The sequence below is a fragment of the Ornithodoros turicata genome, chromosome 2 (genome assembly GCF_037126465.1).
Source record: "Ornithodoros turicata isolate Travis chromosome 2, ASM3712646v1, whole genome shotgun sequence".
Lineage (NCBI taxonomy): Eukaryota > Metazoa > Arthropoda > Arachnida > Ixodida > Argasidae > Ornithodoros > Ornithodoros turicata.
The window spans coordinates 101,349,642-101,376,597 of record NC_088202.1 but is presented as its reverse complement, the minus strand read 5'-3'; the positions used below and the strand labels follow the sequence as shown (position 1 = coordinate 101,376,597).

General features: G+C 47.1%; 1 long non-coding RNA gene across 3 annotated transcripts in view; it reads left to right on the top strand.

Annotated features, from left to right (window-relative positions):
- The window catches only part of LOC135385851 (uncharacterized), a 112,230-nt gene that overhangs the window by 3,481 nt on the left and 81,793 nt on the right, over window positions 1-26,956 (top strand). The window contains exon 1 of one of the 3 annotated variants that reach the window (XR_010420518.1): window positions 18,938-18,957. The exons of the other annotated variants lie outside the window; for them this stretch is intronic. This is a non-coding gene — a long non-coding RNA (uncharacterized LOC135385851). Of the gene's footprint in view, window positions 1-18,937; window positions 18,958-26,956 lie in introns of those variants that run through there. 3 annotated transcript variants of the gene reach the window in all.

Sequence of the window (26,956 nt, the reverse complement as noted above, 5' to 3'; positions counted from 1 at the left end):
TTTAAAACGAGAAAAAAATGTCACACATCCCCAGCAGCTCACACCCTTATAGTTTCATCAGGCATGTCGAGAACCGTATCGTCCATGTAATCGTCAGCCGGGCCTCGAGGTACGGAGGAGCCGGGTGTTGGGAAAGTGGTAGGCACCTGCGGGCGCATGAGGGGAGAGGTTCCCGTTTCCCTCAGAAGGTCAGGACGGTGACGTCGTAGAGTGGCGAGGGCAGCAGAGACGTCAGTGGTTGCACGGGCGGTTGATCGGGAGGCTTCAAGTTTAGACTGATGGAGCTGGCCTTGGCGGTGTGCACGCCGATGTAGCTCTGGTACACCGCACAGGGAACAGAGTTGTCGAGCTTCATCTTCGGACAGCGGAATTGGGGGAGCTCAGGGGTGTCTCTCCTCCAGCCCAGCCCAGCAACGCTCTGCGCTCAAAGGTCTTCTGACATTTCTGGACACCATCGGACTTCGATCGTTATTGTAAAGGGGCACGTTATTTTATTCCCCCCATTCCACCAAGCACTGGGGTAGAGTATCGCCTGTTGCGATGAAACTCCCCACTCTCCAAGGCCGAAAATAAAGTTGTTGTTGTTCTCCTCCAAGGTCAGTCCACGGAAGGGGGGCTGTACCCTTGACGGGCTTTCTCCACAGACAGGGCGGGGCTGGGAGCTCCATTTCGACAGTGACACCCAGCCAACCGGTCTTCCTTGCGAGACCACAGTCCAAGTGGCTACCGACCGCCTCGTGGACGTCCCCGAAGTGGCTCCGAGCGGGGAACGGGACCGGCGTGCGGGTCCACCTCCTTCGTGCGAGGACCGTGTCGGAGGGGGAGCCCTCCTGCTGTAGTACTTCCCACGGGGAGGCATCGTAGTCTGCCAGGGAAGAAAAGGGGAATCCGGTGAGAGAGCAATTTCAAACCGTGAGAACCTGAAAAGGCTCTCCCCCAGAAGATTATAGCTGGAGACTGCGAAACAGAAATCACACTAAGAAAGACCAACTATACAAGAGCACTAGGATTTAGCGACTAGAATAGTGGCAGCTACGTGCGCCGCCTGCGGGGACGCAAACTGTAGCGACTGGGAGCTGGTCCGGAAGCGGAATCCTGGTCCAGGTCCTGGGGAGGAGACGGCTGATGATCGGTCTCCTCTCCGTCGGGGTCTCGAAGGTGGTAAGCTTTCAGATCCGAGATGTGTACTGGCCCAGTTTCTTCGCCCGTGTCACAGCGACGAAGCCTGTAAGTGAGGCCGGAGGAGCACGCACTTACCTCGAAGGGGCCGTCCCACCTATCTGCGAGCGAAGCTGCAAAGCCGCGTGACGCATCACTAAGCGGGTGAGTCCGTCGAAGGACAAGGTCACCGACGCTGTAGGTGAGATTCCGTCGTCCACGGTTGTACTGGCGAGCCTGGTCCAACCTTGCGACGTCCAAGTTCTCCCGAGCCGTCCGAGCTGCGACGTCCAGTCGGCTCTGGAGGTCCTCAGCGTACCTTGAATAAGGAGGCTGGGTACTGCCATCCCGGAGGCCCAGAGCATTCTCTACTGGAAAAGGAGCCTCTCGTCCCAAGTTCAGGAACGCCGGGGTGAAGCCTGTAGATCTGTTGACCGTCGTCCGTGTAGCGAACGCCAGCTCAGTCAGGCGAAGATCCCAATCACGGTGGTGCTGACTATAGTAAAAGCAACCAACATCATCTTCAGGTTCCGATTAACACGTTCGGTAATATTAGCCTGAGGGTGATACGGGGAAGTCTTCTTGTGCTGAATGCCTAAGACAGCGCAAGAATCTGAGAACACCTTACTTGTAAAGTAGGTTGCGTTGTCAGTGATCAGCTGAGCGGGAAACCCGAACCGGCAAAAGGTGTCGAGTAGTCGTTCCCATACTCTTTGGGAAGTCAGCGTCCTGAGAGGAAACAGCTCAACCCACTTTGTGAAATGATCAGTAACCACAAACAGGTACTGGTTACCTCTAGGACTACGAGGAAAAGGTCCCATCACATCACAAGCAACTATCTGCCAGGGCCTATTGCTCTGAACCGGCTGTAAGCGCCCGGGGGGTAAACCACCACGAGGTTTTGCTCTCTGGCATATCGGACAAGTACGAACATACTTAGTTACGTCCTGCCTCATTCCTGGCCATGTCGCAACACGACATAACTTTTCATAAGTTTTCCTGCCACTGCTGTGACCTGCCAAGGCCGAGTCATGAAAGTAACGTATGAAAGACTTACGCAGCTTCCGTGGCACTACGACTCTGAATGGGGATGTACCGTCATCGTCATCCGCCTGGGGTATGTACCTGAACAGGATGCCATCCTCGCCCAGCAGATAGGAGTCGTGCCGTCCGTCAGACGTTCCGGTGTCTGCCGAGACCTGCTCAGCTAACCATTGAGACACCCGCTGACAAAGGCCGTCCGCTCTCTGAGCGTCTAGGAGCTGCTCTCTGCTCACGACCGTGCCCCAGGACGAGGATCCGTCCCGTGCCACTTGTGCTGCTGCCAGGAGTTGAGAAGGCGCCTCGGTGCCTACCTCTTCCCCCTCCGGTAGAGGCGCACGGGATAGTGCGTCCGCTACCACGTTCGTGGAGCCCCGCCTGTACTCCACGTTGAAGGAGTAGCCTTGTAGCTTCAGGGCCCACCTGGCAAGACGTCCAGCTGGGTTGTGGAGCCGCTGCAGCCATGAGAGTGCCTGGTGGTCAGTCTGGACGGTGAAAGTGCTGCCATCCAGGTAGAGATCAAACTTCCTGAGAGCGAAGATGATCGCCAGGCACTCCTTTTCCGTGACGGAATAGTTCCGTTCTGCCGGATTGAGCGTGCGACTTGCAAAAGCCACTGGACAGAGAATAGCGTCATGTTCCTGCAAGAGAACTGCGCCAACACCATAATCGCTAGCATCTGTTTGCACAACAAACGGTTTATTTAGGTCGGGCAAATATAGCCTGGCCGTATTAGCGATTGCATGAGATAGAGCTCGGAAGGATTGTTCCTGCTGTTCTCCCCAATGCCAGCGTGTGTCTTTGCGCAACAACTGGTTAAGCGGCTGCGCTAACTGAGCACAATTAGGAATGAATTGCCGGTAAAAACCAACCATACCTAGAAAACGCTGCAAGGCTTTTACGTTACCGGGAACCGGGAACTCCATGATTGCCTTTAGCTTGTCATCGCTAGGACTGATGGTGCTTCCGTCCACCATGAAGCCGAGAAGGCTGATCCTAGGCGCTGCCAGCTGTACCTTGCGGGGGTTAATAGTTAGCCCCGCCTGTTTCATCCTTGCAAGGACGATTGGCAGGTGTTCCAAGTGTTCCTGAAAATTTCTGGAAAACACTACGACATCATCCATGTACGCCATCGCGAAATTGTACTTCGCATCTCCTAATACGGTGTCCATCAACCGCTGGAAACTGGCTGGTGAGTTAGACAGACCGAAAGGCATCCGTACGAACTCGAACAGACCCCTATGACAGGTAAAGGCTGTCTTCGGGACATCCTCCGGGGGCTAGTTCCATCTCAAATCGAACAATCCGGTACACTTGATGTCTCGAATGAACGGGAAAAATATATATGTTGAAGCCATCGGTGAGTTAGGAGAAATAAACGCTTTCCGAATTCTCTGCGCTGCGCTGTTCGGGAAATAGGAAAGGAGGAAAAAACTGCCTCTCATAAGGCGACGTCGTCGCGAGCGGGTTTGAGCGTTCGCTACAACGCCATTTCTTCTCGCATTATAGTAATTTCTTGATCTGGCTTTAGACCACTTAAGGCACAATAGCAGTTGGCAGTGCTGTACCGGTTTTTGTTTGTCTGCAAAAAAATATCAAAGTTGACTCAAAGTGCCGAAAAACACCATATTCACAGCAGCTTTGCGGACGATGTACAAAACGGAGAAGACTGAGCTTTATGCCGTTTAATTTGCCATTCATAGGGCTATCGAATGATGTATAATTTGTTGCTCTACTCTGTAAGGAACGTAAGCGATACCTCTTTTAGTAGCACCATACCACCGAAAAATGACGAATTTCGGAAGCCTTTATCTAAAAAACCCCACCAAAAACTTTCCTCGAAAATTTTATATGTTGTAGGTAGTTCCTTAGACTATGCAAAGAAGCAAAATCAAAATTCGGACTTGATCGGTAGGCGCACTGTGAATTTTTTGCCAGCCCTATACGCGGAGCGCATTCAAGCGGAGGCACCGTGTCCCGCGTGTTGCAAAATCAAATTTTCCAAAGGGACTTTCAACTTCTGTCTTCATATAAAAAGTAATTGCTGTCATGTGAAACCATTCTGAGGTTTCAAGGTTTCCTTTTCAAGGTTCTGAGCGTTTGCGTTCATAACAATGGTGTAATCGCTGAATCTAGATTGTGGAGCAACCAGATGTGCTCGCATTTTTTGCGGGATGTCACAGATGCACTGCAGGTGCTGGGAGCCCGGGAAGAACAGAATGATTTTACATCTTTGTAAGAGGCATATCTGTTCAGGGTTATTCCAAACAAGCCTATTTACTGTACGCATTATGGCAGGAGGGACGCAGTATCTTCCAGTATTATTTGAAACATTTCCTTTCCTACGGCCCCATGACTTCGGACGGGGGAAATTGCACTGAGGAAAATGTTGTAGTGTCATACGCACACACTCAAGGCTGATTCATGGTGCCTTTTATGAACCTTGCCGAAACAGCTCGACTGGCGCCGCTGTCCAATATGTTATTCGGTTCGACATGATGCGACCATGGGAAGGTCCTGATCGCATTTACTCCCTGAAGACACCTTGCGCAAAGTTTCGCCTACACACAGAAGACGCTTCACTCACTTCTCGACTACAGAAGTGCATGGAGTGCCCTTATACAGAGTGTGCGACGACATCTGCATTACTGTAGTGTGTCGTCCTGGTATCACACCTACCTGAATGGCCTCTTTGTTGTACAGTGCTGATCGTGTAGATTTCGCTGACTATATATATATACCGCCTCATACATAAGAAAAAAGTGCTATAGACAAAGGATTTTCGCTTTGCTTCCGAGATCGGCGTAGCTGCCATAAAGACTGTGGTTCCAGCAGATCAAGCCAAAGGCGTAACAGAAATGGGCAAGCTATGCAGAAGCTGCTTCAAGTACTTCACAGCAAAGGTGGCTGAATCACAACACGCAGTAATGTTGCCCACATTTGAGAGAAAATCTGACAAGAACCTGCCATCAAAAGTAACATTAAGGAAAGTGGCTTCCACAACGGCCTAAAGCAGTTCATGACACGAGCACTCTCATCCACCCGGAATGCTTTGCATAACTTTCGTTACCTTCTTACCTTCCTCACCGTGTCTTCTTCGCTGTCAAGTTCTTGTTATTCTGTGTACTGTAAATATGCTTCGATATGATCACCGTGGACAAATATACCTCTTATAAAGACGCAGAAGTATTCTAAAGCATTATGTTCTTGACGGGCTCCCAGCACTTGCAATGCATGTGTGTCATCCCGCAAAAAAATGTGAGCACATATGGTTGCTCCACAATCTACATTCAGCGATTACAACACTATTATGAACGTAAGCGCTCAGAACGCTTTCAAGTGATAGCAATTACTTTTTATGTGAAGACAGAAGTTGAAAGTCCCTTTGGAAAATTCGATTTTGCAACACGCGGGACACGGTGCCACGGCTTGAATGCGCTCCGCGTATAGGGCTGGGAAAAAATTCACAGTGCGCCTACCGATAAAGTCCGACTTTTGATTTTTCTTCTATGCATAGTCTAAGGAACTACCTACAACATATAAAATTTTCGAGGAAAGTTTTTGGTGGGGTATTTTAGATAAAGGCTTCCGAAATTCGTCATTTTTCGGTGGTATGGTCTTACTGAAACAGGTATCGCTTACGTTCCTGACAGAGTAGAGCATCAAATTATACATCATTCGATAGCCACATGAATGACAAATTAAACGGCATAAAGCTCAATCTTATCCATTTTGTACATCGTCCGCAAAGCTGCAGTGAATATGGTGTTTTTCGGCACTTTGAGTAAACTTTGATATTTTTTTGTAGACAAACAAAAACCGGTACAGCACTGCCAACGCAGGATCCTATTGTGCCCTAAGTGGTCTAAAGCCAGATCAATAAATTTTTATAATGCGACAAGAAATAGCCTTGTAGCGAACGGTCAAACCCGCGCGCGTCGGCATCGTCTTATGAGAGGCAGTTTTTTCCTCCTCTCTAAGTTCCCGAACCGCGCAGCGCAGAGAATTCGGAAAGCGTTTATTTCTCCTAACTCCCGACGGCTTCAACATATATTTTTTTCCCATTCATTCGAGACATCAAGTGTACCGGATTGTTCGACTTGAGATGGAACTAGCCCGGGGCAACTTGGATCTGCAAGAACCCTCTGCTACAATCAAGCGTTGAAAACACCGCAGCGTTGCCCAGGGAATACATGATTGATTCGATGGACGGGAAGGGATAAGAGTCCCTTACAGTTACTGCGTTAAGTCGACGGTAGTCGACGCATAACCTTGCCGTACCATCACGTTTCGGAGCCAGGACGACGGGAAACGCCCAAGGGCTCTGGGATCTCTGAACTGCACCGGTTTGGAGCATTTCTTCTAGAGCAGCGTCTAACAAAGCACGCTTATGTACGCTCAAAGGTCTTGGATTACAACGCCAGGGCCTGGCGTTACTCGTGTGTATGCTATGATGTAACAGAGACGTCTTACCGGGTTTTTCCGTAAAGATACCGTCGTACTGCCGCAATACTTGTTGAAGCTGGCGGCGCTCCTCCTCAGGACCATGGAATGACCCCAAGACAGTCGGGAGTGCAGACGGTTCGGTGGAGACTGCTGCAGCTTGCTGTGCCGTGCAATCGTCCGCTGCCGTGGCGAAGGGGAAGAACCCTCTCGAGCCGTGGTATACGTATCCTCCATTGGGCAGGTCCAGCGCCAGCTTGTGCCGGATGATGAAATCCCTGCCCAGGATGACGGGCACTGCCAGGCCAGGAAGGTGGACGAAGCGCTGCTTTCGCCGTCTCCCATCAAAACGGAGCCAGAGCACAACTGCAGATTGTGCTGGAATGACGTCATTGGAAGCAAGACGAAGGGTGACCTCAGTAGTCTGCAGAACTACTTGTCTTTGCAGGCAGTGCTCGTAGACACAGTCGCCGATGAGAGAGAGTGTAGCTCCCGTATCGATAAGGGCGATGTAATTTCTGCCCAAAATGCGAACTGCGATATTTGGTTCTCTGTCCTGAATGCCATTCCGAACAGAGAGAGCAAAAAGAGCTAATGCGTCTCCTTTGGTTGTCTTGCTGCTTGCAGAGCCAGCTTTTGCATGATCAAGGCCGCTGCTAGCGACCGTTCGTTCGCTCTCTCGGCGGATAGCCGACGTCGTTAAGCGAGCGTTCATGGACGTCGGCTGCGGCCGTTTCCCGTTGGCACATTAGGGGTATTCGGCCCTCGGTGCGGACAGTCCCGACGGAAATGTTCGGGGCTGCCGCAATTCCAACAACCGACGGACCTTTGCGGCTGCGGGCGCGGCAGACGCTGCCGTTCCCGCTGCCTGTCGGTAGTTTCGCCAGCTGTATTGCCGGGTTGACCACGATAATTAGGCAGGACGGGTCTGTCATGGCTCATTCCTGCGGGAATCGCCCTCTGTCCATGACGGAAGGGATCAATTGCTCGGCGGGATGGCTCCGCATAAGGATTGCGGTGGTGCTCATCCTGTCCCACTGCAGGTAGGCGTTCGACCGAGGCTGCTCCCGCTGACCACGCACAGCGTGGTTCTAACGCCCATTCATGCGGCGGCGGGGGCCGATATTCGAGTTCGACTAGGAGGTCGCCCTGTATGGTACGAGCCTCCTGCGCCAACGCTTCAAGACTATCAAAGCGATGGGCTCGAAGGTAGGGCCGGAAGCGGGGGTGGCACTGACGGATAGCCCGTGCTACTCGCTGCTGCTCTGTTGCAGTTGGTTCTGCTCTGTGTACAGCCGTCATCCCCAAACGTCCGGAGTGCCCTCAAACACAAGCTCACCGTGTTCACCTCGCACCGCGGACGTCACTGCTCAGGCCGACACCCCCATCGCCGCCGCAAGTCCCTCGGTCCGGACACGCCTGCCTAAGAAGCAACGACGTGTGACACGGAAGTACAACACAAGGAGCTCTCATTGACTATGTGCGGACAATATAAGCTCTACAACGTTCCTTAGGGCACGTAAGTTGTTAGATAGAAAAGCTAGATTTGTTTCTCACTTCCATTTGTACTCTGATTGTATAGCACAGAATGTTGTACCCAAAGGTTTAATGGTTGACGTTCACCCAACATTTACTTTCCAATCGCCGCGAAGTTCCAAGAGATGGAGTAACATATTAACGCATGCTTCTATAGAACTGATCAGAGAGAGAGAGAGAAATACATGATGACGATGATATGGGGATGACTTCCGCTCATTGAGCAGAATGCTACCCCATTGCTATTGGGGAAAAATGAAAAGATGGTGATGAGGATGATGCTGACGACGCTGACAGGGTTTTAGAGAGAGTCGATCAGGCCGGTAGTTTGCAGAAATTTGATGAAGGGTCGCAAGACGGACATCTGCGAACTGATCGAACTGATCAGAATTTTGCGAACAAAAAGTTCTTTCACAATCAAAGACATAGACAACCAGCTTCGTTAACTAGCTCACGCTCTGCTGCCAGAAAAGGTGCTCACACTCAATCGTTTTTCTTCCGATAAGATCGCCCAAGTACAGCGTACTAAGTGTAAGCAAGCTTGTCGTGATAATATCCATCTTACCGACATTTCCAACCTTAATCTATGTACTGCTTTATTAGACCAACCACAGACCTCTTTAGGTCCGCGGCTAAATGTTGTTTTTAACCTATCAGACGTTACTCTAAGCAAAGCTAGCGTTTCATCCAAAGGACTGAGCTTTGTCCCCACTCCTCATGGTGTTGATGAATTTGAAGTTCTAAACGATATCCAAAATTTAGGTAGCCGAATGCATTTGTAAACATTTTTTCACGGCAGTGCACGCACAGAAGTAACGCCATTGAAGAAACCTTCCGTCTGGACTCCTGACCCATCAAAAACTAGCCCTATGATCGACAATTATATTAAGGCAGTATCCAATGACATTAAAGGCCTTCTTAACAATTTTGGTAACCGGGGATTATTTAATTTATCTAAGGAAGAACGGATAGCATTACGGAATCTTAAATCTCGTGATGACATCATAATCAGGCCCGCTGATAAAGGCGGAGGAATTGTCTTGATGAATACTTCAGACTACATCAGCAAAGCAAATGAGCAGCTCAGTAATGCTACGTTTTACAAGCCTCTGACCCCACTCCACTATTTTGTCGCCCAATTAACCAGGAGATCAGCGCACTAATCTCTAACGATTCAATTCCACGTAACATTGCGGAGTTCATTAGACCCAAAAATGCTACTCCAGGTTCATTTTGCCTACTGATTAAGGTACACAAGAAAAATAACCCCGGCAGGCCTATAATATCGGGAATAAACGCACCCACCAAAAACATTTCTCTCCGTTTAGATCATTGTATTAAACACGTTCCTCCGCTTCTCCCCTCATACGTAAAAGACACCAATGACTTTCTCTTTAAAGTCAATTCGATTAATAAGCAGAACAGCGATTTGAGCAACGTCACCTAGGCAACTATATGGATGTTACATCCCTTTATACAAACATACCACACGGTGAGGGTCTCGATGCGGTGAAAGTTTTTCTTGAATCTTTCCCGTCTGAAGTTCTCCAGACATCAGCTGCCCTCTCGCTTCTTGAGCTTGTGCTCATGTATAACAACTTTATATTTAACGAGAAACATTTTGTCCAAATTCCAGGCGCAGCAATGGGATCACGCGTGTCTCCCAACTATGCGGATCTTCGCATGGGGCAATTTGAAGGAAAAAAACATTAGCATCCTTCCCGATCAATTGGATTAAAAACAATTAAAAACCCCGAGTGCTGGGTAGGACGAGCACCTACCCAGCACTCGGGGTTTTTAAGTGTTTTTAATCCAATATGAACCAACCAGCCCAAACGCTTGCTCTGCTTCCCGATCAAACCTTTAGTCTTCTTAAGGTCCATTGACGCATTTTCATCGTATGGTCGAGTGATGAACCATCCTTAATTGCGTTTTTCGAGCATTTTAACTCCGTATACATCAGGCCATCAAGTTCACGTGTAACTTTTCTCAAGCATCAGTGAATTTTCTAGACGTGACTGTCTCTATACAGTCTGGGAAGCTGGTCACGAGTCTATACAAGAAACCCACTGACAAACGCCAGTACCTTCATTTTGACAGCTACCATCCTAGTACTCAGAAAAGGAACATCCCCTTTGGTCAATTCACACGTCTAAAACGGAAATACTCTAACCCAGAAGATTTTGAGGCATGCGCTGAAGAAATGTCGAACGATTTTAGATATCGAAATTACCCTTTCAACCTTATAAGCAATGCTCTCTCCACGTGCAAATCTCTAGATCGGGACAAATTACTTTCACATGAACCGCGGCAGCAACAAAATCCCTTATCCTTCGTTACCGCCTATAACAAAGCACTGAATGGCGCAGGATCCATCTTCACCCGCCATCTCAACATACTTCACAGCGACGAAAGACTTAAAATAATCTTTCCTGCTCCCCCCAATATCACATTCCGCGGATCACGTAACATTCGTAACTTACTAGTTTCATCCCGTCAATCCCGACCAAATCCTGGGTGTTCCCCTTGTGGTAACAAACGCTGCCAAACATGTCATTTCACTAGCCCATGCACATTTATCTCGAGCACCTCAAATTCTTTTACTTTCGAAATCCGACAGGGATTGCACTGCAACTCTTTTAACATATGTTACCTTATTATGTGCACTAAATGCTGTATTCAGTATATCGGAGAAACCTCGAACACCATGAGGGAAAGGTTTTACGGCTATAAATCCGATATTGTAAATAACCATCCTACACCCGTTTCTACATTCTACACATTTTAACCTTCCTGGACACGCTTTGGGTACAGACCTCAAAATCGTTATCCTTGAATCGGGTTATAAAAGTGACATGAAGCGCAAAAATCGCGAATCCTTTTTAATCGCAAAATTCCAGTCTCTGAAGCCCACGAACATCCACGCAGGCCCACTACAATTATTAACCCGTAAATATCATTTCTCGCATAAAATAAAATAAAATAAAATAAAATAATGATAAACACACACACACAAACTGTAAAACAACTCTCCATTTTTATTTGCATATTCTCTTCGTTTGGCTCTCTCCTGAGACCAACCTCTGTCTTCACGTTCTCACGATCCCACTGGTCACCTTTGTACTCCGCACCTGTGTCCTCATTCCGTCGCCATAAACCCCTTTTTATCCTTAATTCCTGGAACGTCACTACATGCGTTCTCGTTTCCTGTGTAGTCCCTTGGACTCGCGTTATGTTGCGCTTCTGATACCCCTGCGTTTGTATTTATGTTCTTCTCATTTTTACCTATATTTGCATCCTTTCCATCACCCTGTTACCCTCTCATGCCAAAACTCCCCCGTCAGCTGTATATGTATGTTCCTGTACCATGTTCATATTTTTGTAACCTGAAGAAGCGCAGTCTCGTTCACGAAAGTCTCGTTACCATGTGTAAATCAATAAGTTGCTCCTACTGTTTGATATCACTCTTTAATTTATTATACTAAAGAACAAGCTTTCCCCGTCCTTCATCAGGTGCGATAGAACACTTGGTAGGGATATTGATACTAATGTGCATCAGAGTTCAATGTGGACACCATATGAAGGACGGACTCCGTCCGAAAGCTTGTTCTTTAGTATAATAAATTATTTAAATGTTTCAATCTCTTTAAATACTTATGTTATTCACTTGCGAGTGCTAGACTTTTCCCATTTTTGCCTGTTATTTGACAAGCCTAAGATCATCTTCAATTTGTTCCTCTGTGGTAAGACATTCACCCTGTGAAACAAAGTTGAAAGTCGCTAAAATAGACAAAATATTTGCTATTAACCACGGCCGGGAACGGCGGAAACTACGACGCGGCTGCGTGCACACTGGCCGTGACGTCAAACACTGACGATGTTGCCGATTGGCGGGCCGATTTTTGCGACTTTTGCAAAATTTGCGAGCATGTTTGCAAGTTTCGTTATGACCTATGTTTTAATTGAACTGAGCTGAGATCCCAGAGCTGAGACGCATGTAATCGTTGACACTGAAGCCTACCGGGAGCGTAATGTATAGCCAGTGGTTTACCCAGAATTTCGTCCTGGATGTGTGTCAGGCTCCGCAGGCCGGGTATGACGTCACAACATGCGGGAAATCCCCATGCACCTGTATGTTCTTCGACGTAATATTGCGTAATCTCGCAAAATGTTATGGGGTGTCTCCCAGACTTGGGGGGGGGGGGGGGTAGGGAAGTCTGGACAAATCACTGAATGTAGCCGTTGACTGTCGGCATGGCAAGAGAAGCACGTTTTTCTCTCTTCGTTTAACTTTATTCGTCAGATGATGTCTGGGGCTTTTTTGGGAGCCGCTGCGTACGAAGCGATTCCATGCGAGCTTTGTGCATCGCATAATCTCATCCTCTATCGCAGACAATTTGCGTTTCGCCATATTTCTAATGATTTAGACGACAAATATACGACAGCGTGGTTTGTTGTCCAAACCGAAACCACGCACCCACGTGGTCCCGCGAAGGTGTGAATACTCTCGCGGTCGTACACAATCGGCTGAGAGGAATGGATGTTGATGACGCAAGACCGCGTTGAAGGAATGTATCTGGAGGTCACGCCTCGCTATTTTTGAGCGGTAATTGCCACCCCCGTGCACTGAATACAGTTAAAAGAAGATGTGTGCATAATGTGAGGGATCGTGAGAACCGTTTCTGGTAGAGTGCTCGGAATTGCGATAATCATTTCATGGACTCTTGAATAACCTTAAAAGAGAGATAGGATGCAGGCCCAGCTGGTTGTAGATAATAATGATAATAATAATTTATTACTACTCAATCATCGGAATAAATAAAGTGAGGACCCTGCCTAAGCCGAACAAGGCGGGTGGGTTACGCCTGGCAGAACAGTGAGACGAGCCAGAAAATATACACGTTTACAGATAAACAGTCAAGCTAAATAGTTATGATATGGTATCACCATAATGACATAACATCATGCATAATATATAATAAATCATGATATATGAAAGATATAATAATACACTTTTACCCCGACAAAAATTATAACAGATAATCAAATCAGATGGTAATGAAAAAAAAAATGGAACGTGAATACGCCTGAGAAGAAGCACTTTTACCAATACAAAAATTTTAATTAACAGATAATCAGCGCATTTGTAGAAGGACTTTCTAAGTTCCCTTTTTATAGATGTGATTGACGATAGGTGCAATAGATCATGCGGTAAGGAATTAAACACTGTGGGCACATAGAACTTACGCTGACCTTTGCCGTACAAAGTGCAAATTCTAGGAATACTGTAAATAGATGCTTGTCGTAGAGGTATATAACTGGATTTACTGACCTTATAATTATCAGTCCAGAAATACTTGAGGACTACAACTTCAATAAAGAGATCCTGAAGAGTAGGTAAATTATTAAATTGAAACAATTCAGCAGAACCAACTGATTTGTCAAATGAAATATTTCTTAATGCCGACCTAAGCATTCCATCAATTCCCCCTCTCCAGCAGGAGGAACAATTAAAATACGATGTCAATTCGTATCTCAAGACTGAGTAACTTGATTGTAAAATCTGACTCCTAACGCTGTACGGAACATAACTTTAATATTATATAATAAGCAATTATTCAAGCGCAACTTGCTCAAAATGTATATCAAGTAAGTATTCCACTTCATTGTAGAATCGGAACCAATCGTACAGGCACACAACGACAATTAGAACATTGAGTCCCATGGAGAAAGGAAGGCTGATCCAAACTAAGTGTTTCAGAGGACTATGGCAGCAGATGAGTTTTGACTTTGAAGAGCTAACTGCAATCGAATTCGCAAGAAACCAGTCCATGACGTGATTCGTGTCTCTCTGTAAGGCAGTGATCACAAATCTGAGGTGTACGTGAATTGAGAACAACAACGTGTCATCTGCGTACTGGTAAATTACTGTATCTCTCGCCACCTGTCCTAAACTACTCACGTAAACATTAAAGAGAAATGGCGCGAGGCAGGAACCCTGCGGAACTCCTGTGTTTAGGGGCTGACAACTACTGAGACTATCACCAACTGCCTCTCGCTGGGATATACCGTCAAGATAACTTTAAAACCGTTTAAAGAATGGACCCCTAAATCGTAAGTGATGGAGTTTCTGCAATAGGCAATCATTGTTTATGGTGTCGAATGCCTTCGACAAGTCAAGCGAGAGGGCTATTGCGACAAGGTTGTCATCGAGGGCACGATATATGCGGTCAGCAAGATCTTCAAGTAAAGTAATAGTACTTCTGTTTTTTGGTGAAACCATACTGGATTGGGGATAGAATATTAAATGCTTCCAGAAGAGCCGTGGCTTGCAAGATAAATTTTTCCATTATTTGTACCATGATTGGTAATACCGAAATTGAACCGTAATTATCCATTACATCTCGTATGCCACCCTTGTACAGCGGATGTACCTTTGCTTGCTTAAACGCGGTCGTAATTATACCAGACTTAAAAGTGCCATTGATGATCAATAACAAAAGAGACTTGAGTTTGTGAAAATAATAATAATAATAATAATGACGATGATGGTGACGACGACGATGATGATGATCAGGGATGTGCCAACCGAATCCTCGAATCCGATGCAGGGATTCGAGATTTGGGAATCATCTTAAAAATAAAGTTATTGTTGTTGTTTCATAGTTTTATGGAAACAATTCGGACTCGACAATTTATGTACTTCCTGTAGTCGATAAACAACATGTTACGGGAGCAATGACGTGACATTTAACATCGCTCTTAATCCTGATTCGTCTGTAAAGCTTCCGCCAGCAGTCACCATGCAAAATATTTTCACTGTGCGGTGCGTTATAGCTGTACAATCGAATTCATCAAAAGCAGTCTGAGAAAGCATCCGCGGACGGCCGACACGGTGTTGTCTTGGCGCGGTGAATGCCGTGCCTTGTTTCTTTTTTTTTCTTTTTTCCTCTTTTTTCCTCCGCAGTTCACGCGACGCTTATACATGCTGGAGCTGTGCCTCTGTACGTCACTGGTTACGTGAAGGGAGTAGCGTATGTCAGGACGTCCTCTCGTTCTGCGCGGTGCTCTCTTTTGACGAGGAGGATTTTTCAATGATGGTGCGGAACACAGCCCACGCGATCGTTCTGTAGTTAACTCGTTTTATTCGTTGGAGAACACTCTGCCACGAAAAAAAAAAAAAAAGAACTGCTGGGAGGTCACTTCAGTGCTCCTTTAAATAATTGCATTTAAGAGGAAGTATACTGGTATGTTCCCTCCTGAAAGTGGACTATCATTTAATTTGTTTTTCATTAAACAAAAATATCATATTCTGCTTCAAAGCACTGTTCAGTAGCAGCTTTTTTTTTTCCTGGCTTTTTAAACTTTCTCTTAAGAAAAGATTCGAAAGATTCGTGATTCGTAAGATTCGTGGATCCGCAGAACCTTCCTAGGATCCGGATTCAGAAAATTATGGATTCGTCCCATCTCTAATAATAACATCTTTATTAACGTGCCCCAGAACAGCCAAGCCTTGGTATATTGGCGCACGTAGACGATTCTAGGTAAGGACTTACACATACCTATACATATTATGCAGGAAAAAAAATATCTGGGAACATATTCAGGGATATAACAGGAAAATGTTCATATTGATACATACAGTACAGACATGCATTACATGGCGCTAAAAGGAAAGAAGACAAAAAATACAACTTTCACATGTTGCTGAGTGAACATATCCCCCCAGAGGATAGTTTAAAAACATTTGTATGGGAGTTAAAGATATCAAGACAGGTGTGAATTGCGTTTGTCATTTGTTGAATACGTGCGATCGGATTTACGGGGATATGGTGGGATAGGTACAAGATATTCGTCTGTCTGGTTACATTGACAAGTACGACGATATGAAGCTGATGTAATAAAGATGGTGTATCGAGAAGACTGTGTAAGATCTTTAACAAAGCATACTATCATGAAAACGCCGTCGCATTGAGCGTGGTTCGAGGTTAAGAAATGACATTATATCCCTGTAGACGTACATTCTAAAGTCGGAGCTCTTTCTCAAAAACACGCTATGTACAATGTATAGAATTATTTTCTGGACAGCTTCATTCTGTGACGAGTCGTGTAGGAAAGAGAGTTCCACACTGGAGACGCGTATTCCAGTCGCGGTAAAATTAAGGAACGATACCGGTGAAGAAATAGAGTGTTTGGAAAAGATTTTGCATATATATGTGGGCACGCCAAGAATTTTGAGAGCTGCAGAGCGTACGTAGGAGACGTGGTCATGAAAACGCAGCTGGGAGTTGAAAACGACCCCCAAATCCTTCAGTTTATCGACACGCTTGATGGCATCGGAACAGATGTATGTATTGCGTATTATCTTAGTTTTACTTGAGTAAGTCACATGTTTCGTCTTCTTTGGATTAATAGCCATCCCATTTTTAGAGCACCATTCAACAGATGAAACGTCAGTTTGTAGCTTATGGACATCATTTGGGTCGTGGTATTATTGTTATTATTAAGTCTAACGTAAGTCTTGGGACAGTGGTTAATACGTGTGGGTTTCCACAATTGCAAGAGCCCGAACTGCGATCTGTAGTTAACAGCATCCCTAATACACTCTAAGAAAAAAAGGAGTAAAATGAGGAGTAATTGCAGCTTCTAGTCCCCTAGACTGCAGTTACTCCCCATTTTGGTCCCCTAACCCCGACATTTACTCCCAAGGACTGCAAATTTTCACTGAACTCGGTCTTCGGAATGCAACAGTCTATGGAAATATGTGCTCTTGGTCAATTTGATGGCATAAGGCTGTATTACTCAGCCAAGTTAGCAATTTTCAACTCCTACAGAGTAAGAAACAGTTAGCGCTTCTTTCTTCGCAAATTGTGCCCTATGTAAGTCGTAAGATTTTATATCACTCGACATATCACTGTTGGCTGTTTGATTCGAAGTATTTTCGTACATTCACACGAATTTTGTTCCTGAGACTCTTAGAACAGAACGTGAAATGCAGTCTCCACTCTGTGACATTCATTTATTCCCGAAAGGGACTATTTTTTGTGGCAATACATTTACTCCCCAAAAGGAGTAAAATTACTCCTTTCTTTTCTTAGAGTGTAGATCATGCGGTTGTGATAACATTCGTATATGTGATATCAAGCGCAACTATGACTTAATTAGTCAGAGTTTGCTGTTTGTTTGCTTGAATGAAACACTTACCTCGGGCATTATTCTCTCGGCATTAAAAACAGCCATCGTCAGACCAGTGTTTTAAGGGAGGTCCTAAAAATCAGGCTGAAAATTATAGACCAATCTCCTTGCTTCCAATGTGATCTTTTGTGATAGAAAAATATATTTACATAATAATGTCAAGTTTCATGTTAAAACACAATATTATCTGTGACATGCAGTATGGATTTACCGAAGGGAAGGGTACGCAATTACTTCTTGAGGATTTCACACGCACTTGGTTTTCAGTTCTTTCGGTCATAAGTTTGTCATCTGCTCATTTCTCGATTTATCAGAGGCTTTTGATTATGTCTCAGATACGATTTTATTGCAGAAACGTTATGCTTATGGTTTTCGTGGACCAATACATGTATGGTTAAAGAACTTTCTGGATGGGCGCACGCAGTTTGTATATCTTTGTGGAGGCCGCTGTAACCTGATTGAAGTTTGTTCCGAGGTACCTCAAGGCTCTGTTTTAGCCCCTTTATTATTCAATTTGTATGTAAATGATATGCATCATGCGCTTTCGCTCATTTTGTTATTTCAGTATGCTGACGACACAGTTTTAGCTTCTGTTCATGTTAAGTACACAGAATCTGTGCGTCTGTTGCAGCAGGATGCTTGTGCAGTGTGGGATTGGTTCCACGAGAATCAAATACGGTTAATCCAGCAAAAACCCGACTAACCGTATTCCACACTCCCACTCAAATATGCCCACTCAAATATGTGCATGCCACACTGCCGCTTACTTTACATTCTTCTCAGTGTGATAACTGTGTTTACACAAAGTTATTTGCACCATAATGCACCGTAATCCCTTTAATACTAAAGGAATGATGGTGCAGTGGTGATGATGATAAGGGTGAGTTAAAGCCGCGCGAGTGGAAAAGGACAGACGAAAGACCCGCTGCCACAGAACTATTCCAGCTGGCATTATAAGAGGCTCCAAACGAAAGAAGTGCTGATCGAAGACGCGGTGACTTCCAGAAGACGGAGGGAGGCTGATGTAAGCGTGGCGAAGACGGTCGTAAAGGCTACAGTGCAGTAGGAAATGTTCGCGCACCTTCGCGTTACAAACCTACAATTCTTCTTCGTCTCGCTCTTTCTATCTACGATGACAAGATCGCTTTCGTATACCTCGAAGTGGGTCGGGCCGAGAAATTTTCAGCACGCATTCGTACTGTTGAACTTTATTCCGGGGGCATCGCTGATCCAACAGTGCTATCTCGGAGATGGAGCAGTCTCGGGGGTGTCGCAGCAGCTTGCATCACGTGATACGGGGAGGAGATTGCTTGGAGGATTTTTACTTTGTAATACGTTACATTTCAATGTGTAAATAGAATCTCAGCGAAAATGAAGTGGACGATATAGAGAGCTTGCACGTAATCACGATACCTTACACGTGCTTTACGTATGCAACAGCCCAGGCGAGGAGGTCATCTAGTGGCTCGCAGGCAGTTGTCCGGCTGCGCTGTTGAGCTGCTTGAGCCTGTACGTTTCCATTGGTTGCTGGGCGTGGTCATGGACTCGTATCTTCGGTGGACTTGCCACATTAAACACCTAAAGGTAGGGTTCGGATCGCGGGATCCCAGGATTTTGGCATAATTTCATGTCCCGCAATCCCGGGATTTCACGAGACCAAATCCCGGGATTTCGGGATAATACATTTGGGCTTTCTTGGCAAAGGACATTCGGTGGCACAAGTGAAAGACGAAAGAACAGTGTCTATACCGACCTTTGGTTTCAGCGTCCCTTCCCCGAAATATGGAAATTGCATTCCGAAACCGAATCAACTTCGTCATCCACGACACATGACAAAGACGTTAGTTGCTGGCTCAAGTGAACTACGAGGGTTATAGCCGAGAAGGTCCGCAGGTAGCATTAAAACGCCTACGAAACCAGAAGGAGTCTGTCGATCTATAAGGCTACACAAAAGCTCTCTCTCCCCAGAATCCCTCTGTTTCTTCTTTTGATCCTCACGAATACGTATATTTGAAAACGAAAGTAGAAAACGGAGACAGCCATTTCAGAAAACTAGATTCTACTGTTCCAGACCAGAACACAACAGTTACTGTGGATGAGTAAAACGGGAGAAGAGCAAAACGCACCATTCCATGTATTCACATAAGCTACATTCCCCAGAACACTCAAACGGAAGATGCGAAAAACTTCATTGATTTTAGCTGCCACGTAAGTACAAGTGCTGAAGTGAAGTCTGCTCGTGCACTGCTAAGCGTTGGAAATATCCTGTAGCACAGCCACAAGATATTTCGTAGCAATGCAAAGACGGTGCGAATGCTTAATACGCAACAAAACTTTTGTCTCGTGAGCAGCTTTTTTTTTTTTTCGTTTTCTTCCGCTAGAGTGTTTCGTGGGGATGACAGGAAACGCGTACTGTATCGCAATTTGTGATATAGCATGGATGTGCAGGTGGATACTGTACAGTTTGCGCCAAAAGTCCACGGAACACGCGAGCGGCGTTTTTCTCCGCGCCGCGCCACCCTATAGAGGCGGCCGGAAGTTGGCGGGAGCGGACAGGTCCATTCATTTTGAGGGGGCGCAGGGCATAACACACGCAGCGACCCACCGTGGCGTTTGCAGCAATTACCCCACAAGGGCATGCCAGTGGAGCGTTTCACCAGGCAAATTCCTATCGCAGTTCGCAGCTGGAAGATAACAGGAATGACACAGAGCGACAACAGTTGGCTTCTGCAGTTTCTTTTCTCTTTTTCGTTCTCGTCTTTCTTTTATTTTGTCTGGGGATGAAGGGCGCTGGCAAATAAAAGCGTACGATATTGACGTAGAAACAAGAGAGGGAAGAAAGAGCCAAATGACACTTCATTAATATTTTATTTAGTATCGCGTGAAGCCCCCGTTCGCGGATATCACAGCTGACATGCGGTCTGGCAGCAATTGATAAAGCCGGCTCACGAGGTGTAGTACTACGTCTTCCTTGGGGGACGTCCATTCCATGTTTATCGCCTCCCATAAGGCGTCCTTGGACCGAATTGCCACCCGCTTTTTGCTCATTCGGAATTTCATCATGCCCCGTATATTTTCAATAACGTTCAGATCCAGGCTGGACGCGGGCCACTCAAGCTGCATATACCAATATCGTCTAGTCTGCGCTGGACAGTGGACGACATGTGCACTGTCTTGCTGCAGAATAAAGCAACCGTCAGGGAAAGGACCGTCAAGGACGTATGGGCGCAGATGATCTTCGATGATTCTAACGTATGCTGCTCCGTTGAAGCGGTCGTCTAGGCGGACAAGAGGCCCCAAGCCCTGGTGCGAAGGGGCACCCCACACGCTCACGGAGTGCCGTCCACTGGAGACCACGCTGTGAACGTACTGGGGTAGATATCTGAAAAGGAAAAAAAAATGAATACGGCCGTCTCGAAGCAGGCGCGGACTCTCAAGGTATTACCTGCAGTTAGGAGGACGCCAAACCCGCCACCTCTGGGACCACTTCGTACTAAACATTGCCTTATCATTAAACAGCACGTGGCTCCACTGCGCGGGGTCACACTTCGCGTAGCGTAAGGCAAAGTCCAGTCTTGCCTCTCGGTGTACTCCTCAACCGCGCCTCGGTGCCTCTGAACCGCGACTCCGGAACGGAGACCCCTAGGTACTCGCCATATCCACACAACAGCCTCCCATCCTGCAGCAAATAGATTAGTTGAAAAGCTACATCGCCAGTTGAAGGTTACCCTCACTGCTCAAGCCAACCCTTCACACTGGGCTCAACGCCTTCCCTTTGCGTTGCTCGGGATAAGGTAAAGCAAGATCTCGCGCAAGATACTTGCGGTAAAGCAAGATCTCTAGTGTGCCCCGCAGAACTCGTTTATGGTTCTCCGTTGCACCTTCCTGCTGATCCTCACACCAAGCGATGATCAACCTCGTCAATCCCACAGCGACTATGTTCAAAGCCTGAAGAATTTATTTCGGCACGTCACCCTGTCCCGCCACGGATGCCGACATGGCACACAATTTTCGTCAGTCAAGACCTAACTGCTGCGACTCATGTTTTTGCACGAACCGGGCGTGTCAAGCCGCCGCTGACACCGCACTACCCGACCCCTACCTGATTCTGTCGAGGACACCGAATACTGTGGGCATAGGCGCCGACTACGGGGGGGCGCGAGGGCCCTTGCCCCCCCGGAACATGAACTAGGGGGGGCGCCGCCTCCCCCGGGAAGTCCCGCTAAGAGACTGACACCAACCTTTGGGGCTCGGCGCGCCCGGGTCAAAAGAGCGAAGAGGAACTAACCCCAAAAATGTATCTTGCAATTCGTAAAATATGTATCCTCCCACCATACTCATTATCACAGTAGAAGGTGAGGGGAAGAAACACAGAGGATGACACAACACATAGCTTGAATTTCGCCCAAAGCAATGAGAAGCTTGAATTTCGCCCAAAGCAATCAGATCAATGAAACGAAGCAGTCGAAAAAGTACCAGCAGCTGCCAGTGAGGTGTAACGGTAGAATCTTCGGAACGCATATTCGTTGGGAGCGGGTTCAACTCCCGCTGCTCCATTTCATTGACCATATTCATAACATTGCGCGCATTTCGGGTCAAACACCAAGGATTCAGTGCATTTTGTTCCTCTTGCACTCAGTTTTCAGAGGCGTAATGCCTTCAGTTCTGCACATGTTCACTGTTTACGTTCTCTCTTTTTTTTCTTTTTTTCTGTTCTTCCTTCCTCTTATTTCTATACCAGTTCTGCATACATCATAAGATCCCATCAGAGTGTGTGATTCTTCAGCTTTAGTTTTGTGTTCTTCATTTTTCTTTTCCTTTTCTTTCCGTCTTGTGTTTTCTTTTGCTTTCTTTTTTCTTTGCCTTTTTTGTCTTCCCCATTTCACTCTTTCTTTTGGAATAACACACCGACATCCATCTGGTTTACCTTTCTTTTCTTTCTTAATAAACATATCCCCCCCCCCCCCCCGCGAGAGTACTTATTTCGCGGTGCGCCCTTGCCCCCCCCTGGGAAAATGAAAACTCTCCGCCTCTGACTGTGGGAATAAAGATCAACGGCAAGCAAGACACTGTCTCTCTCGACCGCGTCAAGCCTGCCTACCTCTCCCCCTGCCTCTCGTTGTCCGCTGACCTCGCTCTCGACGCCGTCTGCTCACCTCAACCACCTCGCAGCAAACACGTCACTTGTTGCAAGAAGGACGAACCAAGCAAGGTAATGAATATTGTTGTCAGGAATCAACCGACGAAGCAGTAAAAAGACAACTGCGATGTATGCACCTACCCTAGTTTAATTCGATGTGTGCACAAATAACACTGAAATGATGAATTGCTTGTCGTATTAACTCACCATGAAGGTAACGTCTCTGTTTCTTGCTGCTTTTGGTTTGAGACATTCACTTGGTTCATCGAAAGCCAAACTTATGCACTGCTACACCATTCCGCGTTACCCTCTCCCCAAGGCGACATACCGAGATTGGACCAAGCTGCAAGAGCTTGGCCTGCCAACCTAGCCGTGCTTGGCAAGTGCTTGGCCAATGAGCTCATTTCTTGGTACGGCTCTGTCTAAACTTCGCTTTTCCTATCACTATGCAACATTGCGCCAACGTTGGCTGGCCGAAGGTGTCGATGGCCAGCTGTCATCCGACTTTCTGCCAACCGTCGGCCATCGGCCATTGCTTGCTTGGGATATCTTCAGTCCTCTAGAACCACGCCGATTGTGCAACCCGCCATTGCACTTGTGATTGTGTGGCGTGAGCCTGCTGCGTCAGACAGACTTCCAAAGTGGAAATTGCTGACTACCGACCGTCGTCCAGTGGTGGTTTTTTGGTCGGCAAACGACTTTGTCGGTCACTGCACCTTGGACCAACGTCGGTCTAATGTCGCTCACGGTGCTGGTATGGCAAACGGCGTTGGGCCGAGAAGCTGTGAGCACGTGTTGCAGGCGTGCTATTGAGGTGTCGACATAATAAAGGCGGGCCAATATCGGCCCCGCACTGCAAACAAACTCGAAAACAACGCAGCTGCAACTCGAAACGAAAAAGGAAAGAAAAGACGCTGTCTTTGTCGGATTCCGAATTCAACGTATCCGAATCAATTTCTTGCGCTTGCAAAATTATTTTGAGACGAGATGAAGATTAACTTCAGAACGCCCTTGGTATGACAGGAGCTCAAGCTCGCGGGTTCGATCCAGGTTTAGGACGGTAGCAATGTGGGCCTTCGCTTCGAACACCCTGTGTCTATGGTTTCGGTTGCACGTTAAAAAATCCCAGATGGTTGCAGTCTACCCTCTGGCACGTGTCGGATATCGCTACACAAGTGTCGCCTAACCCACCTTACTTGTGAATCTGCTTCCAGTTACTGGCAATTGTGAATCGGTTTCGTGAGAGCCAAAGTGTGTTTTTTTTTTCTTTTTATTCTCGTGTGGCGATTTTATGCCTCTATGACTGACACTGAGGGAATGCCATAGGATGGCATCGAAAGCTGCATGGTACCGTACTGCAGTGAGATCAGAGTACTGCATAACTATGGATTCTGCTCTTTACTACAAGTGGGTCTATAGTTGGCCCATCGCTGCTGTTAATTCATGGGCCCTGCTCCTTACTACAAGTGGTCCATAGTTGGCCCATCGCTGCTGTTAATACATGGGCCGCTGTCTTCCTACTAATGGGCGGCTACTGCCCAGACTTCACTGGTTCTACACTGGTTCTACACTGGTCTTGGCCCCATGTCTTATAGGTCGGTCTGCTACATTGGTCCAAGGTTGGCGGTATTAAGTCGTGCCGTGTAAGACCAACCCAAAGGGAATTTGCCGACTACCGATGATCGGCCGGTCATCGGCAGTCGGTCGGCAAACGACTTCATCGGCCAAGAATGATTAAAACAAGCATAGGCCAATGTCACTAACACAGTATGTTGGTCAACAGACGCTGGCCCCACAGCACGCCCTCACACCTTGTTGACGTGTCGTTAAAGCCTTGCATATGAATCGTCTGGCCAACATCGGGTGGTCGTGGCGAAGAGATTCACCGAAAAGAACGGACAGACGATCTTTTTTCGGTAATAGCAATACATATCACGAGATTTATACTATATCCGGTTCTCTACCCAAGTGGAAAGTGCCGACTGTCAACCATCGGCCAGTGGTAGGCTTTTGGTCGGCATGTGACTTAGTCGGCCATGGAACCTTGGACCAACGTCAGTATGATGTCGCTCACAGTTGTTGGTGAACGACGTTGTGCGGCGATTCGCGGGCGTGCTATTGAGAGTTTTTCATAATATAGGCGTGCCAATGTCGGCCTTGCACTGCAAACAAACCCGAAAACAATGCAGCTGCTACTCGAGACAAACAAAAGAAAGAAGAAAAGACGCTTTGACGGTTGGCAAAATGTCTGATGACAGTTGGCCAACGATTTTTTTCGGCCAGTCAACGTTGGCGCAATGTTGCATAGTGATAGGCAGAGCGAGGTTTGGCAAGCCGTCGGCCAGGGGGCAGACCTGTACCAAGAACGAGCTCGCTGGCCAAGCACTTGCCAAGTACGGCTAGGTTTGCTAGCCAAACTCTTGCCAAGCTTGGTCCAATCTTGGTATGTTTCCTTGGGGAGAGAGAAACGCGGAATGGTGTCCCAAGTGAAAAAACGTGCTTGGCCCAAGGTCGGCTGAGAGGAGTTGGCCAACTAAGCCAACCTTGGCCCAAGCTAAGACAACATGGTTGGGCCGAGCTTGGGGACTGACAATGGCCTGAGACTGGCCATCCATTGGCCACCAACATAGGGCCAACCTTTCTGGCCAACCTGACCAACGCTGACCCATATATGGCCCTATCACGGCCCAGTGAGAAATTTTGCGTGACAACGCTACCTCCCAGCGGGAAAAGCAATATTGGCGAAACACTGGGCCGACGTCTGCTTCCAACCTAAGAGTTGTCGGGCGAAGCTTGCAAAAAAAAGCTTGGGCCAAGGTTGGGGATTAACAATGGCCTCATTCGGGCCGACTTAGCCGGCACAAGCTCGGGCCAATGTAGAGGGCCGACCTGACAGATGTCTGGCCCATGGAACAACACCTGTGCATGGGCCAACCACGGCCCGTTGCAAAAAAATGTATGACCCAACTATTAAGCAGCGCGCCGCAACATGCAGCTTTGGCTGCCCGCCAAGGAGAAAAACAACGTCGGCAAAATGCCGGGCCTACGTGTGCTTCCCACCTAAAAGTCGTTGGGCCGTCCTTGCAAAAAAGGTTGGGCCAATCTTGGCAATAACTAGGCTGGCCTACTCGGCCTTGGTCGGTGCATGATCGGATAACAAACTTGTCTGTTGACACGGATCTGTACCTTGGCCAGTGACTTGCCAAGCATTGGCCAGCCTGCATTCTGTCAAGTTAGGCCAAAGCAGTCCTGTGGCGTCGCTCGTATTCATACTCAATTGTCTCGCGGCGTAGGGGGAGAATCGTAAAAGCTCGCAATATGCCCGAGATCACTAGATCAAACAGGTCAGTATAAAGAAAAGAAATTGCATTTCTTTCCTGAGGAAGAACAGCAGATACTATGCATAGGTTTGTCTCGCGAGCTTCCACAAATTCGAGAGTCCTGCTCGCGTGTGAGTCAAAATGAAGGGTGAGGTGTCTAAGTTTAATTTGATGCGTACACAAACAACACTGAAATGAGGAATTGCTTGTCGTATTAGCTCACCATAAAGATAATGTCTCTGTTTCTTACTGCTTTTGGTTTGAGACAATCATTTGGCCAATCGAAAGTTGAACTTATGCAGTGCTACACCATTTCGCGTTTCCCTCTCCCTGAGGCAACATACCGAGACGGAACCAAGCTTGGCAAGAGCTTGGCTGGCCAACCGAGCCGTGCTTGACAAGTGCTCGGCCAACGAGCTCGTTTCTTGGTACAGATCTGCCCTCTGGCCGACGGCTTGCCAAACCTCGCTCTGCCTATCACTATGCAACATTGCGCCAACGTTGGCTGGCCGAAAGAGTTGTTGGCCAACTGTCATCCGACTTTTTGCCAACGGTCAAATCGTATTTTCTTTCTTTTTGTTACGAGTAGTAGCTGCATTGTTTTCGGGTTCGTTTGCAGCCTAGGGCCGACATTGGCCAGTCTTTATTATGCCGAACTCTCAATAGCATGCCCGCAACACGTCGCACAACGTTCTCAGCCCAACGTCGTTCACCAACCACCACAGTGAGCGACATCAGACCGATGTTGGTCCAAGTTGCAGTGGCCGACTTAGTCGCTTGCCGACCAAAACCGAACACTGGCCGATGGTTGGCAGTCATCAATTTCCACTTGGGCTGTACTTCGTTATTTGTACATTAAATATACATGCCACAACAATGGCATGTTGTGGCATTCAGCTGATGCTGAATAAAGCCCCAATCCATTTTTGCAAGGGAAGTATTGTTTTATAACGTATAGATACCATTTTCGCAACTGTTGGCTGGCTTTCGTACCGCAATAAAGACAAAGACGAGGATTTTTCACGCAAAATGCGGTTTATAAAACCTGTCTAACATGCTTAAAAGTTAACAGTTGTCGCGTGTTGCGTTTCAACAATTTTAGGCGACATCACACTTACAGAAT